Raw genomic sequence first — 22,581 nt, 5'->3', positions numbered from 1 at the left:
CCTGATTTTGTTTCTGCTTCTTTTGTTTCTCTTCCAAAGCTTTATGTCGTCTGTTTGACATTGTGCTTTTTTTTTCCAAATCCCTGCTTCTCTATCTCCAAGCATCTCCTCCTTTTATCTTCACAGACTTTGACATTTTACCTCTCCTTCTGTCACTCCAACATTTCTGTCTTGCAGCTGCCCTCTCTCACTTTCAGTGCTTTGCTTTCAGTTTTTTGTCTTTCACACCTCATCTCATCCTACCATATCTGCACTTTTCCCCAGCCGGTGTCATTGCTTTTTTTTTTTTAGGCCTTACCGTTATGTGGTTATGTAAGATGTCAGATTTTAAAATCAATTAGTGTTGCATTTTATCAGCTATATTTGGCATCATGACGCCAGTGTTGATGGTGGAAAAATACTGCTCCTGGCTTCTTGTGTGGCTTGTCCAGTGACAACCAGACTCATATTATCAGCAAATTATAATTTTGCTTTGTAGCAAATACCTTTCTTTAACACTCATGACTGCAGAATGTCTTGCATTGAAATAATTTTTGGAAAGAACATAATTTGTTCCTTGAGGAATTTTTAAAAATTTACTAAACATTCACTGGTTTTAACCTATTTTTGCTATTTTCCTCTAAAATGTAATGATTACCCGGCCTTATTCATTTTCCAAACAATTAACAGCAGTTCACTTTTTCAATGTTAAATTGAAAGCTGCTCAAAAGACACAAATGAAGATTTTAAAAGTGTTCAGATAGGCTTAAGGTTGTCTTTTTCACAACATTGTTTATGTTCATTGAGCCTTCCCAGCTCTTTTATTTATTTATTTTTTTAAAATCAAACTCAGCTCTATTCCCCAGAGCAGCAAACTGCAGAAATACCTGCGTTAACAGAGGTGCTCACACTTACTGGCTAATTAAGTACATTTGACTGGCAGCATTTGGTTGCTACCTTCATACACTAAATGAACCATATTAGAAATCTATATTACTTTTATATATGAGGTTGAATTGGTGATTTATTTAACAAACATTTCTAGAATAAAAAAACTAATTACAATTTTTACCTCACTTTATGAAATTACTGTCCATCAGCAGTGTTTGTTTCCTAACCACTCTGCCCCTCAGGACACTGAAAGGACCACTGAGGCATGCAGTCCACTTTCCACAGAGGAGAGCCGAACTTCAAGGCCTGTCTTCATCACCGACTGGGCTCAGACAGCGACTGTGTCAGTGGGGGTAAATCTACTTTTCTGTTGACTCGTTTGTGGAGAGTAAATGCAGCTAAGAATTTTTTTTATATTACTGAATTGGGTTTTGAGCAGAAAACCTATTCAGCATTAAAAAAAAGAGAGAACAAAATGGATTCATCCAGTTTTTTTTTTTCTTCCTCCTTCACGTCTCTCCAGACAGGGTTGCCGTGACAACCCAGCTGGGTCCAATGGCATCTGGCTCACCCTCTCTTTTCCTTTCAAATTACACTTTTATGTTTTCCACCACCATCTTGACTACGTATTCTAGTCTACATACGAACACAGCTTAGCAATATTGTCGGACATGACAGGTTGCATCTCACCTGTTTTTCTAAATGTAACAAATCATAAGCAAGATGAGTAAATTAATCACAGAAACGTAAACCAAACAACAACATATCACCACCTGAAAAAGATAAAAGCTAATCTTGAAGATAAATGCCTCTAACCTTAATTAATCTTTCCTGTTTAATAAAAAATGCACAAATATTAAAAAAACCCAGTGGTTTTAGAGTTAATAAGTTGTTTTCATTGGATTCCCTGCTGCATGTGATAAAGCAACAACTAAGCCAATAATAGGGAAAGAGTAGAGCAATTTCCATCCATCAATAGTCCATACCTGCCTACTCAGGGTTGAACGTGAGGTGGGTTACAAGACAAGCAGCCATGCATACACACAGGGGCGCAACTACCTGTACATACTTTCTGAGGTGTATGTGAACATGTCATCGCCCCCCAACGACATAAACTTGTACATCTCATTTTTGATTAAAGTATCAATAATAATAAATGTACATATATGTGAATAAATTGCTGCCTACAGGGCAATTAAAAAAAGAATGAAACAAAATACTGCAATATTTCATTATTTAATATATAAGTGAGTCAAAGAGCCACTTCTGTTAGCCTGTCTAGAACCGCCTATGGGCTGAAGGTCTGAGGCATTTTGTTAGCATGTTTTCTATCATTCTTATAGCTTGATAGGAAGCCTTATGCAAACTGGCAACCCACTGTCATGAGTTGCGGTAAGTGGTGGTGGAGGCAGACGCTGAGACCCAGGTAGGATGAATGATGATGATGAATTTAATTAAATAATCCACAAAAGTCCAGACAGCACAAAGAGCGGATGCAAAAGCTCTCAAAACGTAACAGATAACTGGACAAACACGACGAGGACCCGACAAAGACACAGAGACACAGGTGACATTAAATACACAAGAGGTAATCAGGGAACGAGACACACCTGGGAATAATCAAGTGGAGAAAGGACAACACGGAGGCTCAGAGACAAAGAAACTCAAGCACTAGTACTGTTACGAAAGTAGAGATGTGTTCAACGGATCAAGAGGACCCCACAAACACAGCCCGTATGGGTGCCCGCATCGCACATGTTGCCTAGTGTTGGACATAAATAAATTAACTATAAACCATGTCTGTTGTCGTCTTGTATTGAAATCACGTATCCTTCACTGCTTGGTGTAACGACCTCTCGATCACCTTGGGTGACATCTGGAAAGTCCAGTCATGTTCATTCATGTAGCTTCCAGGAGGAAAATGAAAGAAGGAACCCTAAAGATTTTGACAACCCAAAGTATCTGCCAGAATTCACATCAGAGTTTATCGTATTTGAAAATATAACTGAATGCTACCTAATTTTAGGTTAAAGATACTGAACGCAATCTCCATTTATGTTGGGACAAACCAGTACTTGTCTGCTTTTTTTCATTGTGACATTCATTATCCCTAAAAAAGGTTGGCAAATAGTTCAAACATTTGAATTAAAGTGGAGGATACAGACCACAAAAACAGCCAGAATAACTATGAAACTGTTTTTAACTTTTTAGTGTGTGTTTCTGTAATTGTTGCAGTTCTGTTGAAAAAAAAGCCACATTTTGAAATTAATTTTGATTCACAGACTGAATCTAAATACTTTCTCTTCCCCCTACTTTGTTTTCAAGAGTGGGGTAGAGATTTAACCTTTGGAAACAACTGGAATAAACAACATACGCTGCCCCCTTTTGAGCCAAACACTGGTTGTAAAGTCCAATTTTTGTCAATGTAACTATTGGAACTCAATGAAGGATCATTACTCTTCTCTATTCTCTACTCTCCTGCTTTATATTGCACACAATGCTTCTCTTTCTTTTTCTCCATTCACAGGCTTGTCTTGCCAAATTACACATTTCACAGTCACACCATTTTAACCTTCTTTCTAACTGTCTTCCCTCTTCAGCTAGTATATGGCTGTGAACTCCTTTAGTGTTTTGCTGTTTTAAGCATTTCAGTTGCGCAGTTTTCACATAGGCAAGTTTCACATAGGCAAGTTTCACAAGCACAAGATTGGAGATTGGACTTTTTTAAGCATTTTAAAGCTCATTCAGGTTCCTCCACAGAAAGAAAATCTTCCCTTAAGACTAATTCTTTCTTAAAGGGTCCCATTTAATAAATGACAGATTTTTTAGACCGTAAACATTATCATGTGCAAAACACAGCATTCTTGGCTCTTTGTCTGCCCTTGGGCAACTGAATCCTAATTTGAGATAACTAAAATAAAGGGTAGCCCTTGAGAGCAACTATTGTGCAACTTTTACCTAAATACCTGCTCCAACACACCTGAATGAAATGAAACATGCAGAGAAGACAATTCAGTCATTTGTGTCAGGTGTGCTGGTAGCTCAGCTCAAACAGTTGCAGGATAGTAGCGTTCGAGGGCTGGAATAGGAGAATCCTGACTTAAATCTGTGCAGCTTTTGCTTGAATGTCTTGACAAACTGGGACATTTTACAGAGGGCAATAGTTTCACACTCATTGTTATAATAGCTGCTATAACAGTAAAAAATGCTTAAATGTGTTGTAAATGTTAAAAAATACATAAAAATGTTGACAAATCTAAATAGTATAGTTACAATTGCACTCTGCATTCATCTGCGTAGACAATAAGGTGTTTCATTAGGAATATTAGCTGATTAACTAAAATCAAAAAACCCAGATTAACTCCGTACTGGCAGATTTTTTGTTTGTTTTACCTTTGCATATATTATGATGCTTATTTTAAGCTTTTCTGTCCTTTAAGGTCCTACAAAAGCAATAGTTGTGATTGATGACAGAAGTCTCTGGCTGGTCTCTGTCTCTGCACACAGAACCCTAGAGAGACAGACACCAGAGGCTCAGAGTATCAAGGGAAAAGCTACAACTCTTTCGACTGTGAAGCACACATGAAAAATAGTCAGTACAATACTTAAACATGTATTTTGGCATTACAATTAAATCTACAGCCAGACATCTTTGACAAACTAATTATTTTAGACCTAGCTTGTCAAGGATAAGTGGGTATAGACAATACAGTAGATTGAAGCTTTAACCGTAGTGAAAGATGGCTCTGAAATGTATCGACAATGGAGGAGCTGAAGTCAAATGTTTTCAAATATATGAATCATGCTTTTTTCTCTACACAATTACGCACAAGTTTATCCGTCATATAAAATCCCGATAAAATATTTTAAGGTTTGTGGCTGTAACACAACAAAACAAGTTCAGAAGGTCTTAATACTTCTGTAAAGCACTGTAAGCACAAAGAGAAGCTCTCTGTCAGACAGAAAATCAATTACAGATTCACGTGAAAGGGAAGCATCACATCTGATCTATGAAGATGGAATCAATACTCCGAAACTGGTACGGCATCAGCACATGCATTGACAGAGGATTAAGGTTAGAATTTCATGAGAAGCAGTAGAAACCTCTTTAAACTGTCACACAAATTAAATAGCTGATTGTAATTTATTTTTATTGCAGTGCATTACCCAAAAGGTTGCTGTGTCACTAACTCCCACACTAAAAGTGACAAAGCTCAGGTTTGCTCCCCGAGTCTCCCGCAGCCTCGCCATACCACAAGGTTACTGAATCCACTCAGCTGTGTTAATTAGACATATGGCTGCTGCACTTCAGAGAAAAAAAACTTCCAAAGGACATGACTTTTTTTCTCCTACATACCCTCAAAGTGATAAGACCGCTCTGCCGGAGTGCTACAGACAGATAAAGAGGAAGATGGAGTCACTGCAGTGAAGCGCAAGAAACAAGGACATAAAAACAGGGTTGATTGCAGATATTTTACTTATAAAATTACCTCCAGTGAACTCTGCTTGAGCTCTGTAAATTAGAATTAGGGCTGACTTTATGTACCTAACAAAATGTTCAAAGATATTTTAATAGATTAATATAGGTCGCAAAAGAAAATATTTTTGCTTCTGCACACAAGAAAGATTTTTACAATCAAAGAGAATTATTTGGTGTAAATCTGAGATTGTAATTTATGTGCTAAATGGACACTTGTTATAAATCTTGACCTATTAACTTTGCAGGTGTATATTAACGCACTTGAAAATGTTGAAAAAGCTATTTACTTTAAGTTCAAAAAGTGAAATAAATCAAAGATTTACTGAACACAGAGAGAAATATTTTCAAGTAGTTAGTTAATTTCTTATTCTATCTCTGACTTGATGGAGCAGAGTGGACCAACACCAGCAGATAATATGGCACCTCAAATAATCACTGAGGAAACATCGAGCTGCTTGGATTCTGTGCTTCTCAACACTTCCTCCAGACTCTGGGACCTTGATTTCAAAATAAAATTTTTATTCTATGAAGCTCTGGGTTTGCACACATTCTACCTGACAGCTAACATAATACAGATACAGACATGCAGGTCTATAAAAACCCACCTATTTTTCCCAACCTCTTGTCACCTAAAATGTCTGCTGTAAAACAAGCTCATTCGTCAAGAGGAGTTGCAACCATCCTGCATCATCCATAGAAGTGCCAGGCTTGCTCACTGGCAGCTTATGACTCACCACAGAAGGAACATTAGTCATGGCAGCAATAAAAGCCAATCTGAATCAATTAATGCATTACCTTCACCAACGATAAATAAATAAAGTGCAAAAACCGTCTGAATATTTGCCACTGCTAAAAACAACGATCTTTGCCTTATTTGTGACACAATGGCTCACAGAATTCCTCAAATGATGCTCTACTGATGCTTTTTTTGACTTGTATTTCTCTATAAGTCTAAAAAACAAAATCTTCAAAATCTTCTCTTATGAGAAAAAACAAACAAAAAAACTGGTCATTGCAGATGGCCGCTCACTGAGCCTGGTTCAACTGGAGGTTTCTTCCTTTTAAAATAGAGTTTTTCTTTCTGTCTGCATGCTCACTGTGAGGGATTGCTGCAAAATTCAAGCAACCGTACACTGTCACTACATGCTCATCTAGGAGGAATGACTGCTGCAAATCAGTGACTGGACATGACCTGCTGGGATTCCTAAGACAGCAAACCTTTTTTTTTAATGTAATTTGAAAAACAAACTAAACTTGACTGCTTTATTTGTATCTAGGATCCATAGGAGTGTATGAAATCTGTCTATCTGACTCAGATGAACAGACTTTTTTATTTTACAGTGCCTTAAAATGTCATGTGTTGTAAACTGGCACTATGTAAGCAAATTGAATTGAACTGAACTGATGTTCTGTGCTGCAGTTTTTGTCGAGCTGAACTACTCCACCTGTCAGATGGAGAACTTCCAAAGAACATGATTGTAAAAGTCCAGTGAGATTACCTTTTTAGGCTATAAAACTTACAGTAACCCTCTGTTATTGTAATCTCTAATGGTGTGCAATATATATCTTCAGTTGTCAAAACAAAAATGTAAAAAATAAAAACCAAAGCACGTCATCCCCAGGGAGCAAGAGCAAATCTGTTTGTGTGAAGTGTAACAAATGTTGCTGTAATTAGCACTAGTCTAATTGCTTCTCTTCGAGGATTAATTGGGTATACTCTAGGAAAATCCTCGTCACCCTCAGTAGTGCATTTCTAATTCGGATCTAATTTTGTAGGTTCAGACAGTCCAATTATTGTGCCTCCTTCCCACATCCCAAACTAAATTGAGTCATTCCTCTCCTCCTAAGAGAGGGATTGCAACAATGCTGCATTTCATTTGAACCTTCAACTATGTCAGAATCAACTATAGCACTCACTTAAACTTCTCGACTCTCTTAATATCAATATGCTTTATTTCCCCCCATTATCGGCAAGATGAACACTGCAGTAATAAAATGTGTTTTTTTGTTCGTTTGTTTTAATTTTGGCATATAACTGCATAAAATAAAGAAAGTCACGATTAATCTTGGCTCAGAGAAATCATAAATTCTAAGTTACTAATACAGTTTTTTTAATTTGATAAAAACTGACAAACTTAAAACTGGCAATGAATCTCGGTGAACAAATTAATACCTCCTGTTTTTTTTAGATAACTGTTTTAATTCATCTACATCATGTTTCTGTGGCTCAGTAGGTCATCCTGCTATGGAAAAATTCAATCTCCACTGCCACATGTTGATGGACGAGCGTTTTTAGAGCACTGTATCTAAGCAAACCACCTACACGAGTGAAAACTTTTGCTTTGACTAGATCTAAAATCCGGTGAGGACATTTGAAGGAGCCTTGAGAAAAGAAATTCTTGCAGGTAAAAGGTTAAATTAGAGGTATTTGTGTGCACAACAACGAGCACGACGGTGACAAAATCCTTGTGATTTTGCAATTTGCAACTGAGAAGAAGTTCAGTTGGATGTGATGTCATTACCAGATTTTAAGTTTTACCTCTGTCACAAATGAAGCATTAAATCTTGCAAGTTCAATCCCTCGCTACCGAAGATACTTAAATTAAAGACAGTCAAAGCCGATGAAACAACATTATCATCTGTTGTTTCATATAAAGCAACATCCAGGTTCTTTGCCAATATCTTGTCTTTTAACTGTTGGAGATGTTGAGCTAAATGCAGGATTTTATTACTTAAGTATCTTTCTACTGTGGATATTAGCCCTTACTGACATTTCACCACACATCCCCACATTAAGCCCTTTTCCACATCATCCAACCTGTTGGCCTCCAAGCACTCTAGGAGCGGAAATACTTCACCAGCTGACACCGACGGTATTGTAAGCTACACACCAAACCATAGAGGCTTTTTTACTTTTAATTATTAATAGCTACTAGGTATCTAGAGGAACTTCCTTAGCTGAGCAGCTCCACAGAGCACAGATATAATTTCTGAGAGGAGGATTAAATATTAAAAATTATCTCTCACCTCTTGACAGAGAAACTCAGCAGCCATTTTTCTGGCATTCAAAGATCCCTTGTCTCAAAGGTGGTGGCCAAGAAAAAGATACATGCTGTAGCTGACTTTTCACTCATGGAGAAAAGTAGATTTGTTTATTCATTATTCCTGGCTGACTCAAGCAGAAAATAAACAAAGGAATAAAGAAGGCAGGTCTAGGAAGCGTCCAGTCACACAGTGGGAACTTACTCTTTTGACAACACTCTTGTTCAAACATCTATTTTTGCCTTACCTCTTAGCGGGGGTTAGGTGTGACAGGACAACCCCGCCCCGGCCAAATTGTTTTGGAGTATTGAAAGAGCTAGAAGCTGTCGAGCAATAATGAAAGTAATGTCCATGTGATTTGTGTAGAAGATAAAGTACTAAGTCTGTGCTTTCCATCAATATTCATTCATGTAGTCACTGGTGTTGATGGTGTTAAAAAAAAAAGTATTTGATGCTGCCCAGAATTTCAATTAGGTGCTGATCACTGATGTCAGCAATGCTCTTACAGAAGTGATTGCTGTCGTCCATCTGTCTGAAAATGGCAGTAATGGCATTTTAACACATATAAGAACAATTGTTGTCTTGTAAATGTATTCACGTATCTCCAGCAGATGAGCTCCCATTAAAAAAAAGGTTGCAGTAGAACCGTAAAGTATTCACGGCGCTCCGCATATTTTATCTTACAGCTTTTTTTTTTTTTCAAAATTGTATTAAATTAATCTTTTTCCTCAAAATTCAACACACAGATACACCATTAAGACAAAGAGGGAAAGAAAAGGATTTTGGGTGCTTGGTCAATTTATTAAAAATAGAAAACCCAAGAAGTGTTTTCTGTGTCCTACATGAAAATGTATGTGTACCAAAAAATAATGACATAATGACGAAATAGTGCTCGTTAGGCAATGTAGCATCTGGAGGATGGTTCTGAATGAGCCTCTGAATTCAGAGGAAAGCTCCGGAAAGAAGACATGGCAATGACGGAGGAAACCTTCATAATGTGCATTGTCATTATAGACATTACAAGAGGCACTGCAGTAAGTACAGGCAGTTTGTGAGGCCATTAAATACATCCTTAATAAATCCGTGATGACAAATGAAATTCTGCACAAAATGAAAGCTGAAGACGGACAAAAGGCTCCATTCAAATGTCTCTGTGGTTCTAACGTTGGGAATTTACGGGTCTGTAAAGTAATAATAACATTAATAATTCATGCTTCTATGGTTCTGAATATAGGTTGAAAGTATCAGGGTTTAGTAGTGGACAGAACAGTCACACTAATAAGGTCAATAATATGGCACCTTTGTTTGATTTGATGTTGGACTCATTGTCATTTAAAGATCCAAACAATATCTTTCACTCACATGTCTCAAGATGATATATTCTGTTTCAGCACTTCGGATTGGTAAGTCCTAGATGACTGGGAATATAAACAATGCCATTTTTAATTCTGTGTGAAATATGAATGTATGTAATGAGTCTATTCAACATGAATGTTTTTCATACTGATCAAAATAAAATAAAAAACTTTCAAAAATGTATTTTTCATATGAGAATCTCAAAATGAATCAACAACACAGTTGAAGTGATTTATTATCCTGTTAATCTACTTCATGATTCAAATAAACCTGCAATTATTGTATTTATTTTTGTATCTGATACACATGCAGTCACACACACAAGGTTGACTGTAGAAATATGTTGCCAGGTTGTTCTCTTCAGGCAAATTTAGAATCACTCATGTATTCTGGGGATTCCCACCAGAATGTTGCTGGTCTGACAGCATGGTGACAGGTGCTGGTGGTGGAGAGGGAGTACAGTCCTGGGTCTGTTTTTGATTTATTCAAAGAACCTCATCAAACCTCATTCAGTGTGATTATTCTACCATGCAAACTACCAGAAGGAGACAAAAACATATTTTCTTTCCAATTTAGTGAAGTATGAACTGTCAAGTCCTGCAAGAAAAATTGCACAAGAAATACTGCATAAATTCATTCAGCAACTGTGTCACTGGATGTTCAGGGTACACTGTTTAACTTGCCTAATAAACTTTAAAAAGAAAACTAAAAAACATCACCCTGAGTAGATCTTACCTACCTCACATTTGTCATCCTTCATTTATAGACAAATCTGATTTTTTTTTAGCACATTTCCGGAAGAATTTAATTCCGCTTTTTATACTTTTTCTAAGGCTGATACTTGCATTCAGAGACTTTAGTCTGTTATAGGGACAGGATCAATTTTAAGGATGTCTACTGAGCCTGTGCCTTGGAGATGAATTTTCAAACACTTTAAAGCAAGTGCTACAATCTTGATATATAACCTTTGTCACAGAATGAAAATTAGGACATTAGATAATGTAGAATAAACAACATTATCTGCAACTGATAATTGTTCTTACCAGTTATATAGGGCAAGAAATTGATCTAGTGAGAAGTCCATGTATGGCTTTAAGAAAAACAAAAAAAAACTGTAAAATTTTATTGGCAATATGACATTTACAAGGACACTTTGAGAGAAGACAGGTGGAAAGGTGTTTTTCTCTTTCGGGCTGAGGGGTAAGTCTAGCTGCAACGTTTTCATCCAGCTAAAGATAAGTTACTGAATGTACCTGTAAGTAAATTTGATATTGTTTTCCAAGTTTGCACAAATTACTTTCTTAGATTCAATATTTTTTAAGCAGTTGATAAAAAATTATTTGCAACCTGCTTTCCCCTTCTATTGGTTTTGTTTCTATAGTCTCCCCATTAAGCTGCAGGGCAGATGGACGGACAGTATGTGGCCACTAGTCATCATTGGTGGGAGATGGATGGCTTCACCAGACTCTTTCCTGGACTGGATGTCAAGGCTCAAAGCCCAATGGAGCAATCCGTGATAATAGATGGCTTTCCTGATTAACTACTGTTTTCTTCCTCAGATCTGCTTGTCATTATTGCACTATTAAATTGACATCTCCACAGCACTAATTGTCCTGTATTTTATTACTGACCAAATTAGCAGTAAAATGACAAAACATTGAGAAGCATGTTGCTAATTTTCTATCAAAGCTAATAATAGAAATGCAATATCCTGGTGTGTCATTATATGTGAGTTGAGCAAATGTTGCTTTCATTGCTAACGACGAATCAAGTCAATTAAAATAAAATTAGCTTCTGACCTATAATGTTATTTGTTTTATTGTTTTTTAGGTATGACTTGCCAATTCTGATTTTCTTCACATACGATTGGATTTGTGTGAACTTTTCCAGTACAACCATTAGCTGTGATAAAAATTGGCCATAAAAGATAATAAATGTGGTTTCTGCTCTTTTATTAAAGCATGTTACGGCCAGCGTTCTTGTCTGTTTCATTTTTTTTTTTTTAAATGTTTTGCTGCTTTATACTTTGTTTTTGTATTCTGAAACTCTGGGTTTTACTTTTGATGGTTGTTGATTCTCCCCTATAATCTAAAAACAGAAGTGGTTGTAAAAAGCATAGACCACAGAAAATTAAGGATTTACAGGGTCGATGTTTTTCAGTTTTGATGTATTTGATGATTACAACAGAAAAAAACAAGATGTTTAAGAAATTGACTTGTTGATCTTCCTGAATCTACACCTAAATTTGTCAGGTTAATAAATCTAGCATTTTACAGAAGATTTATAAAAAGCTCGGTTTATTAGAAGATATAAGCTTGATATGTTAGCCTGTTGCTAAGGTTTGCTGCAAACAATCCTAGCTTAGCACATGAACTTGTTAAAATGTAGAAAGAAACAGATAAGGAATAAATATGGCAAAGTTTAACTGGTCAACAACATGGTTATATTACAAAGTGGTTTATAATTAAATAAGTACAAGGATAAATAAAAATGCAAAACAAAATAAAACATGTAATCATGTGACCTTGTGAATATTTGGGAGGTAGCATGTTTAATTTTAATTAGACAAATTTCCAATATCTTCTGTCAGCTGCTGTCTTTAGTCTCTAGCTGATCATCTCCCTCATTTCAGCATCCTTCTGTCACACCAAGGCCTCAACATCCTTCATTGCATCTACAAATCTTCCGTGGTTCTCCTCTTCCTCTTCCTCTGAACTTCTGTAAAAGAGAAAACCGTATGTCCAATATACCCACTGTCCCTCCTATCTAACAGTTTTAAATTACTGACTCCAAACTAAGCACTTGATCCTTTGTTTTGGCTTCAGTCAATAAAAATTATAATTGCAAATACCAGATAAAACTGGTACTACTTGCATTTGTTGTTAAAATACTATTCCGAATGTTTATATGAACATAAACCAAGCTAAGTTTAAAACTGTTGCCTCTTTCATGGCGCCTTAAGTATGGCCATGCTTTTTGTTTTTCCTCAGAGGTTTACTTGAACTAGATTTGATGGGTTTTTCATTGTGTCCTTGTCTTCCAGTTGATGCTACACCATGGGATCTTAATACAGTACTAATCCGTAAGCATCAATGCCGTTTTTTTTTTTTTTTTTTTGGTGTTCATTATTATTTTTTATTTTAATTCATTGATGGATATGATTTAAAGTGTAACTGAGTAAAATACTTTCCAACTTAAAGTACCAGGTACAGACAAATTGTCCTTAGTTACAGTGATGAGAGTAAATATAACTGGTTGCTTTTGGCTTTTGACTACTCTACAGATTGTAAAATCAATTTAACTTTCCACATTAAATTATAGTTAGGTTTTTGAACAAAATGCATTTAGCATATGTAAGCTCTTTGATGTTGATAAAGCTTAAGCTTAGTTAGTGTTAGGTCAGGTTTGGTTTTGTTAAAAAAAGCCAACTCATTTGGTAGCTTCTTATCTAAACATATTTATACAGTTTTTGGTCAAATGTTGAATATTAACGAGCAGTTTGTTTTAGTTTCATATGTGGAAATACTGTTTTCAATTTAGTTCTTTGAAATCCACAGCATTAGTGGCTGATATTAATTTAGTACATACAGCATTTCAGGAGTCATAAGAACTGTCCACACCTTTTTTAATATCCTGAACCCTGTCGGCTACAGAAATAATCTTTAAAAAACTGTCATGAGGACAAAGAATGTTGCCATAGATTACACAAATGGTTGACCCTGCTGTGCCTGTCTTCATTTTCAAACAAGGCATCCATTAGTGACCACTAAGTGTCAAAGTGCATAAAGTTAATATCAGGCTGGTTTGGTGCATCGTTCATCTCATCAATATACTCATTTGTAAACATCCAATATTTTGAAACTCATAAGGTATTATGTTTTCTTTAGAGTTGAAAATGGCTGGTTGTATTTTCTCAACAAAGATTTTCTAATATTAATAATTCAAGAAAGTGTGGAACCAGTGCAGAACCAGTCGTTCCCTACAGACTTAGACAGTAACCATGGACAGCCAAGCACACAGGCTGGCATTCGAACACTTATGGCCAACAGTAATGGATAACACACACACACACACACACGCACACACGCGCACACACACACACACAAACACACTGAGGGGGAAAACAACGCTTGTAAAAATGTGTAATGCTGACGTGCTCCATTTCATCTGAGTACAGCAATAACAGGAAATAAGAGTGAGATTCATCTGAAAATCTTTCACCCAGTTGAGCTGCATATTCTTAAATTGAACTGAAAACTGCTCTGTGTTATAATTGGAATTCTTTAGCACTTTGACTGCAGCGCTATAAGCATTGGACCGGAAACAGAATGAAGGCAATATTTATTAAGGCAATATTGACATTTGGAAAGCCTTCCAGAGAAAACTGTTTCTATTTAGGTGTTATTCAGTCTTTTTGTCATACTGGAGTATGCCAGGCAGTACAAATATCCAATAGACACAAATCTGTTCCAAAAACCAACTATAAAATAAATCTCTGAAAATTTGCTCTGTTTAACATACAAATGTAATCTCTAGCTATATGTCCTAATTAACTTATTGCATTACTGTGTTCTGTCTAAGTTGTGAAAGCCTGTGGCAGAACATGTCAAACGAAGCACACAGATTAGATTAGATTAGATTAGATTGCTGTTTTCCAGATTTCTTTTACCTTTTGGCATAAAAAGTTCAACATTAACCTAAAGTGTGTCTTAATGAAACTACAAGATGATTCATTTAATTATGGCTTTTCAGAGTCCTTTTGGTTTCTGCTCCAACTTTGTCCCTCTGACACAACAAATGCTTTGAAGAAGAAAAAATATTGTGCCACACTTTTTTTTTCTCCAAAATGCCATTATTAACCGATGTCATCTTTAAAAAGATTGTGATACAAACAATAATTTGTATTTTTCTTTTTCCAATTCCAGTCTAATATTCAAGTTTTGATATAATTTCTAATGGGGGAAAAAGATATCCAAACCTGGCCCTATTTTAAAGAAATTGTCAACAACTGCCATGGGATAATTGGTAATGAGTCTTTATCGCTGTGAAGGAGGTTTGGTTCCTTTCGTCTTTTAAGAATCGTCTTCATTCAGCCACACTGCATGTTTTTTAAACACTACCACCAAGTGTAAGGTCACGTCACATCATATTCAGTTCAACATGATACAGTTCATTTAAATTCCACTTAAGAATACTTTATCTAAAAGGGAAATTAAATGTTAACATGACTAGGCAAGTATCTTCAAAGAGTTACTGTGGATGCTGAGGAGAGCTCTCTGGTAGCAGTCAGTCTTGCAACAAATCTGAAGAAGCTTCTGACTGAAGATTGTTGCTGTATGACCATCTTTTGACGTGCTAACTGCTCAATTTCCAGGTAGCAGAGATTATATTTATCATTTACTTTTGCCGCTCGTTTTTAAATCCCTGTGTGACCATGTGGTTAGAGTGAGAGATGCTGGAGTTGAGGATATAACCCTCGCCCATTATGATTCATAGAACAGAGACTTTAAAGTTCTGCCTTCTCTCTCTGCTCCTTAGTCTTGCTCTGCAGCCCCAAAGTCTCCTTTTCAACTCCTCTAAGATTTGCAGTTGTAGTTCAGGTATTATTTGAGCTTTTGAGATGCTAAACAGCTGCTCCCAGTTGTAAAAACAATACGTTTGTTGCCACGGTTGCACATCATAGCTAATGTCTGAAAGTATAAAAGTGGGAGCAAAATTTCTTCCACCTGAATAGCATCCAAATCCAGAGGGAAAAACTGTCCAGACATAGAAACGGAGACAAAAGTCTAAAAATAGAACAAATCAAAACTAATGTAACAGAGCTAGTCCAACATGCTGCCACCATGAGCAGTGCATATCTAGCATTGATTACATATACACTCAGACTTTGATTAGGCCATTCCAAAACCTTTAATTTTTAGACTTTCAAAGGTGGTCTTGCCTTTTTTTTTCTCAGATTATTGAGCATAACTCGAGTTCACTTAAGCAGGGGTTCATAAATGATAAATGGCCTTATTTTAACTGACGGTGGACATTCTCCTGCAGGATTTTCAACTTAAGACCAGAATCCATGGTTCCATCAAGTCATCCGGACACTGAATCATCAAAGCAGTCACAGACGATTACACTAGCAGAACCATGTATAATTATTACTATAGTAGGATGTTCTTTCTTTGGGGGTGGGGGAACATGCCTTACAAAAAGTAACACTTTTTTCAATCTACAGACTATTTTTCCCCAAAGTTAGGAGTCATCAAGATGTTATGAGGAAAAATGAGAAAGGCCTTTTGGTCTGTGCATTGAGATTGTTTGATTTATAGTCCTTGAAAAAAATATCTCCTCAGATAGCAGAAGACAAATTCCTATGATGCATTTTGATAAAACATACCAATAAAACAACGAAAAAGAATTTTGAATGTGAGTTAATTGTAAAAATGGTAGAAAGGACACAACTTTTTTAAAGGAATATGCAAGATTTCAAAAATAAATAGAAATCATCAAAAAAAAAAAAATTAAAATCACAGATAAACAAACAACCTGGACAAATTTTATTCCATTTGAATCATCCCACAGCCACACTTAATTAATAATAAAATTCAAAAACACAAGCAAAATGCCTGGGGGCCCATGAGGGCTAAACATTTAGCAGCAGTATTAAGTTGGCAACATAAAAAGCGTTCAATGAATAAACAACCTGGGGAAAGATTAGACTTCACAAAGCTGAAGCAGAGCCAGAAAACAATGTGAACCTCAACCTGAAAATGACCTACAGAAGATTTTAGGATAACATCACCTTTCCTCTGAGCATAACCCTAATGCCTCTTGCGCCTATGAAATTATCTCTAAATAGATAACTATGTCATCACAAATGAACTACTTCTGTACTAAGCATATTTGTTTAATTACAAGATAATGATTCTCTAATGGCTGACTGCTGCATAATGAATATGCACAACACTGGACTGCTTGACAGAATGAAACAGATGAACGGAAAATGCCATAAACAATTACAGCCGAGCTGAATAAGGGGAGAGAGCGGGGGATGGGGACTGTGAGGCACAGCATGGTACGTTATTTTGGCTACAGTGGCTTTATAATCCTACGTACATGGTCTGCAGAAGGATCACTGGAACCGAGCAGCCAGACTTGGAAGGGAAGTTCCTCGCCCCATATATCAGCAGGTATAAAAATACAAGAGACAAGATCTACTATACTGCTGTTGGGACATTCAAGGTGCTAAGGCTGTGAAAAGATTTACAGACTTTTATTGGAAGACTTTGTGCAACAAAGCTACTAAACACAAACAAAAGGACACCCAACAGCCTGAAAAGAATCCTATAAAAAATTTCTAGCAAAGTGAACGTCAAAAATCTTTGCAATAAAATCACTCTCGCTGAAATATTGATGCTTCCGAACCGGTGGGATTGCATGTCCCACAACTGTATCGAAGAACCACCAAAACCCAATTTGAGATGAATATTTACTAGCAAAAATAATTTCAACAACCCTAAAGCAGATAAAAGGAGAGCTCCCAAATAAAGAGAAGAAATCTAGGAAAAACATCTTGCGAAGTGGAAAGCATTAGCATGCAGAACGCACTAATAACAGTGCTGCTCTTCCAGTGGCTCACTCACAGTGCCAACCTCATTGTTTAGCTGCTGAGAATGCCACTGGGTGGGAGGGAGATGGATGTTTAGAGAGAGATTTGGAGACTCCAAGGAGAGAGAAGATTTGTTTCAACATACAAAGAAGCAGAAAAACAGCAAGACTTACAAATAAGTAAATCCTCCGATGCCAGTCACTTTTCAGCCCTTACTCCTTGCATTTATTTACAAATTTATATATATTTTGGTGTATAATTTGTGCCACTGCCACAGGTGAAATATATACCTAGTAGTTTAAATTGGTCTCTTAACCTAATCTATTCTACAAATTCTAGAAAAACATTTCTGTTAGAAAAAAATAAAATAAGGAACCTTAGGAAAACTGATACAATTGTGTTAGATAAGTCATTAATAAGTTTGCTTTCTTAAATGTTAGAAATATTTGCAAGCACAGCTAGGGAATTTTAATTTGCTTACTAAAGTTGCCTGTCCTTAAAATGCTGTATTTAATTGTTCCGTTGCCTTCATTTCTGTGTTTTAAATATATATAGTAAAATAGCACTATTAGACAAAACAGAATATTAACAATGCAGCTACAGCAACATTAACAAACATATTAGCAAACATTGTTACCTTTGTTTCAACGCCTTGAAATGTTGCTCTTTGTTAATCAATTTACAAGTTTGTTGTTTGTCTAAACTTGTTGTTTATATAAAGTAAATAGTTTATCTAAACATTTAGATAAACTAAAGTAAATAGTTAAGTAAATAGTTTTCCTGGACAGAACATGATAAAAAATAATGTTTGCTTATGAGGAATGCTAACATTGCTAACAGAAATCCAAATTCCTCAAAATGTAGGTTTTTGTTATTCTGATAAATTGTGAGTTTTAGGTACAAAGTAGTTCTCCAAAACATAACAGTAACAACTTTATTTACTAACATTACCAATATTAGCAACACTAGCAAACACAGCTACCTGAGTTAGCTTGCCTTCCAATGATGGCTTTGCTAAAAGTATTGCTTTTTGTTATCCTGTTAAGAAAACTAATGGTTAATATTAAATCTGAGGATAAAAATGACTAATTTTTTTTTTTATTTTGGCACTTGATTGCGGTGTGAAAATAAGAATGCAAATTTAGCATTGGTTAGTATGCATTTCCATCAATTAAAAACAAAAACAGGCCATTTCACATGTGAAAGCGATGTTAATATGACATCCAAATGAAAACAAATAAAAATATCTAATTTACCAAAAGCAAAACTAACAAAAATATTGTAGCATGTATTTTCCAACATATGCCTTTTCAGTAGCCTACTGCAAACTGGGGCAAAAATAATGGTGAGAAGCCATTCCAGTGTACAACCTCATAAATATGGGGTGTGAGTCGGTCGTTTGTAACTGTGCAAGCAAAGGAGCTTCAAACAGATACACCCAGAATTAATTTTTTAGCTGGAGCTCAATTTGACACATTAATATTCACACAGGGCTCTGGGTTTATCTGGTCTCCTAACGCTATGGTAAATCTCAATAGTCAGATGCCAAAATAGGCTTAATGGAGCAGTGACACGGTCTAAATTAAACCTGATGTGAGGCTGCTAAAAGAACAAAAAACAGAGTCTATTTTGCCTTTGTAGATCTATTAATAAATTCAGAGCAAGGAAACAGACCGCTCCCAAAGGGAAGACAGCTTCAACTTCAATGGGAATGGGGGAGAAAAAACAGTTTAGAGACAAAACACTCACTGGACGTAAAAAAAGAAAAAAGCAATTCTGGCAGAAGGATATATTTTAATTATTCTTCCTTTTAATCATTAATGGTTTGGTGACACTACAAAGGACAAAGCTAGTATTTTTGCTCATTGATGTAATCTTTTCAAAGGGTTCAGGTGGCAAAATTAAGGTGCATGGTTTTATTTCTCAAAAGAACACCAGAATTTGCGTTTCGGAATCAGACAGGTGTCGCCAGGAGCATTCATGCATTCAGATATGAGGCATCGCTATCCAAGCCTACACCAAATTCAATCAACTTTTATGACTTCCACCTACTGTAGAGGCATCATTCAGCTGCCTCACCCTGCGACAGCCAGACATTATTTTCTGCTCCCTTCTCAGTGACGTAAGCCCCTTAAGAGCGCAATATTTATATATGCATTTTGCTCTCAGTCTTCAGCAAATGGTGCCCTTTTGTTCCCTGCGGGGTCAACAAATTCAACCTGTCGACATTCCGTTCACGCAAATGCAGAAGCCGCCAGCGGGGGTGTGTAAACAGAAGTACAAAGCCTCAGCCTCAGTATTCACAGATTCTGTGCCAGAAGAAAAAAAAAAAGAAGGAAAAAATTGCTGCCCTCATTTTAACATCCTCCTCTTCCTCCTGCTGCTGTTGTCCTCTAACACAAAAAAGCCACCTCTCAAGGGAGGCGTCAAGTCTCAATCATGGACAATATAAAGGATAAATGGACATTTTAAGCCATTTAGTATTAGTATTAGTATTAGTACCTTAGTATTACCCATTTTAAATGTTTAAATTAATACAAAGCTGCAGATAGATACAAATTTACTGTACCTGTAGCGTAGCTCTCAGTGATCGTGGTTGGGTTTTTGTCCTTGTCTCTCCGTCTGCCACAATCTGGATGAAAGAAAGAGAGAGAGGGAGAGGGGGTGTGTGTGTGAGTGTGTGCTTGCGGTTGCAGTGGACAAAAAGAGAGAATGGTCTCTTCGTCACTCTGCCTCCCACCCCTTCCTCATGATAAACACAGAGCACGTGGCTTCACCGACGATGCAGCACGCAGAGAAAATCACACCACCGAGAAATGAAGAGAGAAAAAAGGATAATAGGGAAGGACTTGACGTAAACAGACGAGCACAAAACGAAAATTAAAAAAAAAAAAAGCAAGAAAGGAAATTGCACGGACCTCCATCTAATGGGTGTGGTCGGCTGCTCTGAATTGACAAAGACTGAGATCACAGAATGTGCTGGAAAGCAGGGAAATATTCAATCTCATCAGAAAGTGGGGAGGAGGGAAGCCTTCTCTGAACAAGCAATTGTGACACAAAATGACTCCATATCAGCTCAACTCATCTTCACACCCACACTCGCATACACACACACACACACGCACACACACACACACACACTCAACACAAGCAGACCAGCTCAACAGCCTGTAGGCAAACGGGGGAACATTTTGTCTGGTCGGCGCTGCCGTCAAAGGATCTGACCATGTTTGGGCATGTGGGCCATGAAGTGATAGAAACACTGATAGCAACATTTGCATGTCTCTGTTAGACTGATTTCTTCAGCACAGTGGTGGTTTACCAGAAGAAATATCCATCTTAAATATGTCCGGGTTCTCTTTTTCTTTTAATGTAATTTTCCAGAGATAAATGTGTGATTGTTGATGTGAGCAGTAGGGATGGATAGGAGAAGTAGAGCAGTAGAGCAGTTCTTCCAGACGTTTATTCATTGCTCGTCTGACTGTTCCAGACTGCCATGCCCTTTAGGGATTCAGAGGACACTCTGGTGCTGAAGTCTGCCATCGCATAGTAAAACGTCTGATTCACAGCTCTTATCTACTATTTTTTTAGACTCATACGACCCAGTAAGGTTGGTAGTATCAGCTGCACCTTTCATGGCGTTAGGTATACCAGACACAAAGAGGGCAGGAGGAGGAGGGGAAGCTGTGCATTTTCCTTCAGGAACAGTGAATGGTTTGTGGTTATTGGTTTTTCAGAAGTGGAATGCATTATGCAGGAAACAGCAACCTGATAAATAATGAACTAACGAGTCTTTAATACATTGCAGGATTGGTCATAGTGCTATAGAATGCCTTATAAGTATTCAAACCCCTGGAATATCTTCATGTTTTGTCACATTGCGCAGAAAAGGATTCAAGCGGTGTGCAATTCTGTTCACCACGTTTAACTTAACATAGAAAGCATGTGGCACAACTGCACACCTACCAAAGCTTGCACCTGACATTTTTCTAACTTTGGATTCTGGTAGTTCTCATTCTTTCTTGTTGTTGGACCTGCCAGCAAGGAAATGTACTTTTACTTTTCAAACTCAGATTAATCTAAAAATTCAAAAGTTTTTTTCTTGCAAATTTTCTGCTTTTGGAGCTCAGAAACAGCCTCGTTTTAAGAATAATAATAAAAAAAAAATCTGAAATTAATCTAAATATTTCTGAGTTTTTTGGTGGAAACTCACTCCTTTTTTTATATGCTGTCCTAGTTTTTTGTTTGCTTTTTGATTTTCATCTTAACAGAGATAAATGCCTTTTGAACCGTTATGGCTTTTAACTTTTTTGGACATATTTCCTTGTAAAAGGCTTTGTGTAGGTTGAGTTGATGGAAACGTGATATACAAAAATAAACTTTCCCTTGAACTAACTCTGGAGGAGCCTCAAAGATCCATTTGTCCTCTTTTAAATGGAAGAAGAAACAGATACACCCACAGTTTTTCCTTGTCTGTTTTAAAAGACAACAAAGACTTTTTTAATTTCAAGAACCAGATGAACTATCTTTGTTAAAAATACAGTTCCATGGTGAAGAAGAAATCTTACAGGGTTCAGAGACAGGAGAAAGGCAGATTAAAACAAAAAAAAGAATAGGTATCTTTATTCAACAAAACCAGGACTGCATGAGGACAAAGCCTGACACAACTAAAGTTGGCACAATTGTGTAACAGGGGGGCACAACTTAAAAAAAAGAAAACAAGGATTTTGCAGCCTGTCTGAAAACCTGGGACTATATCCCATGTAAGTTATTAACTAACACAGGCCAGGTGTGAAGAAACAAACAAGGATGTGGTATGCAAATGGATACAGGAGCCTTGTTCTATGTAATTTTGTCCAGTTGCAGGGCCAGTGAGAAGACTATATACATGTGTAATAACATAAACTTGTGCATTCAATTATGTTTTTTTATTTATTTATTGTGGGCATTATTTCTTGTGCTAATATTACATTTTGAAAAAGAAAGGCTGAAATGTGTTTTAAAAATGTACCTGTTTGACATTCATTTTCGTGATTCATATACACTTTTATGTGGCTAAATGGTCCGTACCAAGTTTCAAAGTACTCACACCCTTTTTGTAGCAATCAACAAGCTTCTCTCATAACTCTGGTCGGTTATTTGACTCCTCTTCTTCTGAGAATTAGCAGAACTTGTTGGAAATTGGTTGGTTTCCTGGCACAGACTCGGCTTTTCAGCACAGTGCATAACTTTC

General features: G+C 36.7%; 1 protein-coding gene across 4 annotated transcripts in view; it reads right to left on the bottom strand.

The window, feature by feature from the left end:
* ndrg4 (NDRG family member 4) overlaps positions 1-20,063 on the bottom strand; it is a 63,144-nt gene extending 43,081 nt beyond the window's left edge. For 2 of the 4 annotated variants that reach the window (XM_014473945.2, XM_014473951.2), the window contains exon 1: positions 19,918-20,061. The gene's annotated coding sequence lies outside the window, so the exon portion shown is untranslated. Of the gene's footprint in view, positions 1-19,917 lie in introns of all 4 variants that reach the window. The other 2 variants (XM_023353040.1, XM_023353050.1) reach the window with 2 other exon arrangements.
* Positions 20,064-22,581: the final 2,518 nt, after the last annotated feature.

Source organism: Xiphophorus maculatus, chromosome 2, assembly GCF_002775205.1.
Source record: "Xiphophorus maculatus strain JP 163 A chromosome 2, X_maculatus-5.0-male, whole genome shotgun sequence".
NCBI classification, from domain to species: Eukaryota; Metazoa; Chordata; class Actinopteri; order Cyprinodontiformes; family Poeciliidae; genus Xiphophorus; species Xiphophorus maculatus.
Note: the sequence above shows the minus strand (reverse complement) of the source record. Positions and strands in the feature narration are given on the sequence as shown.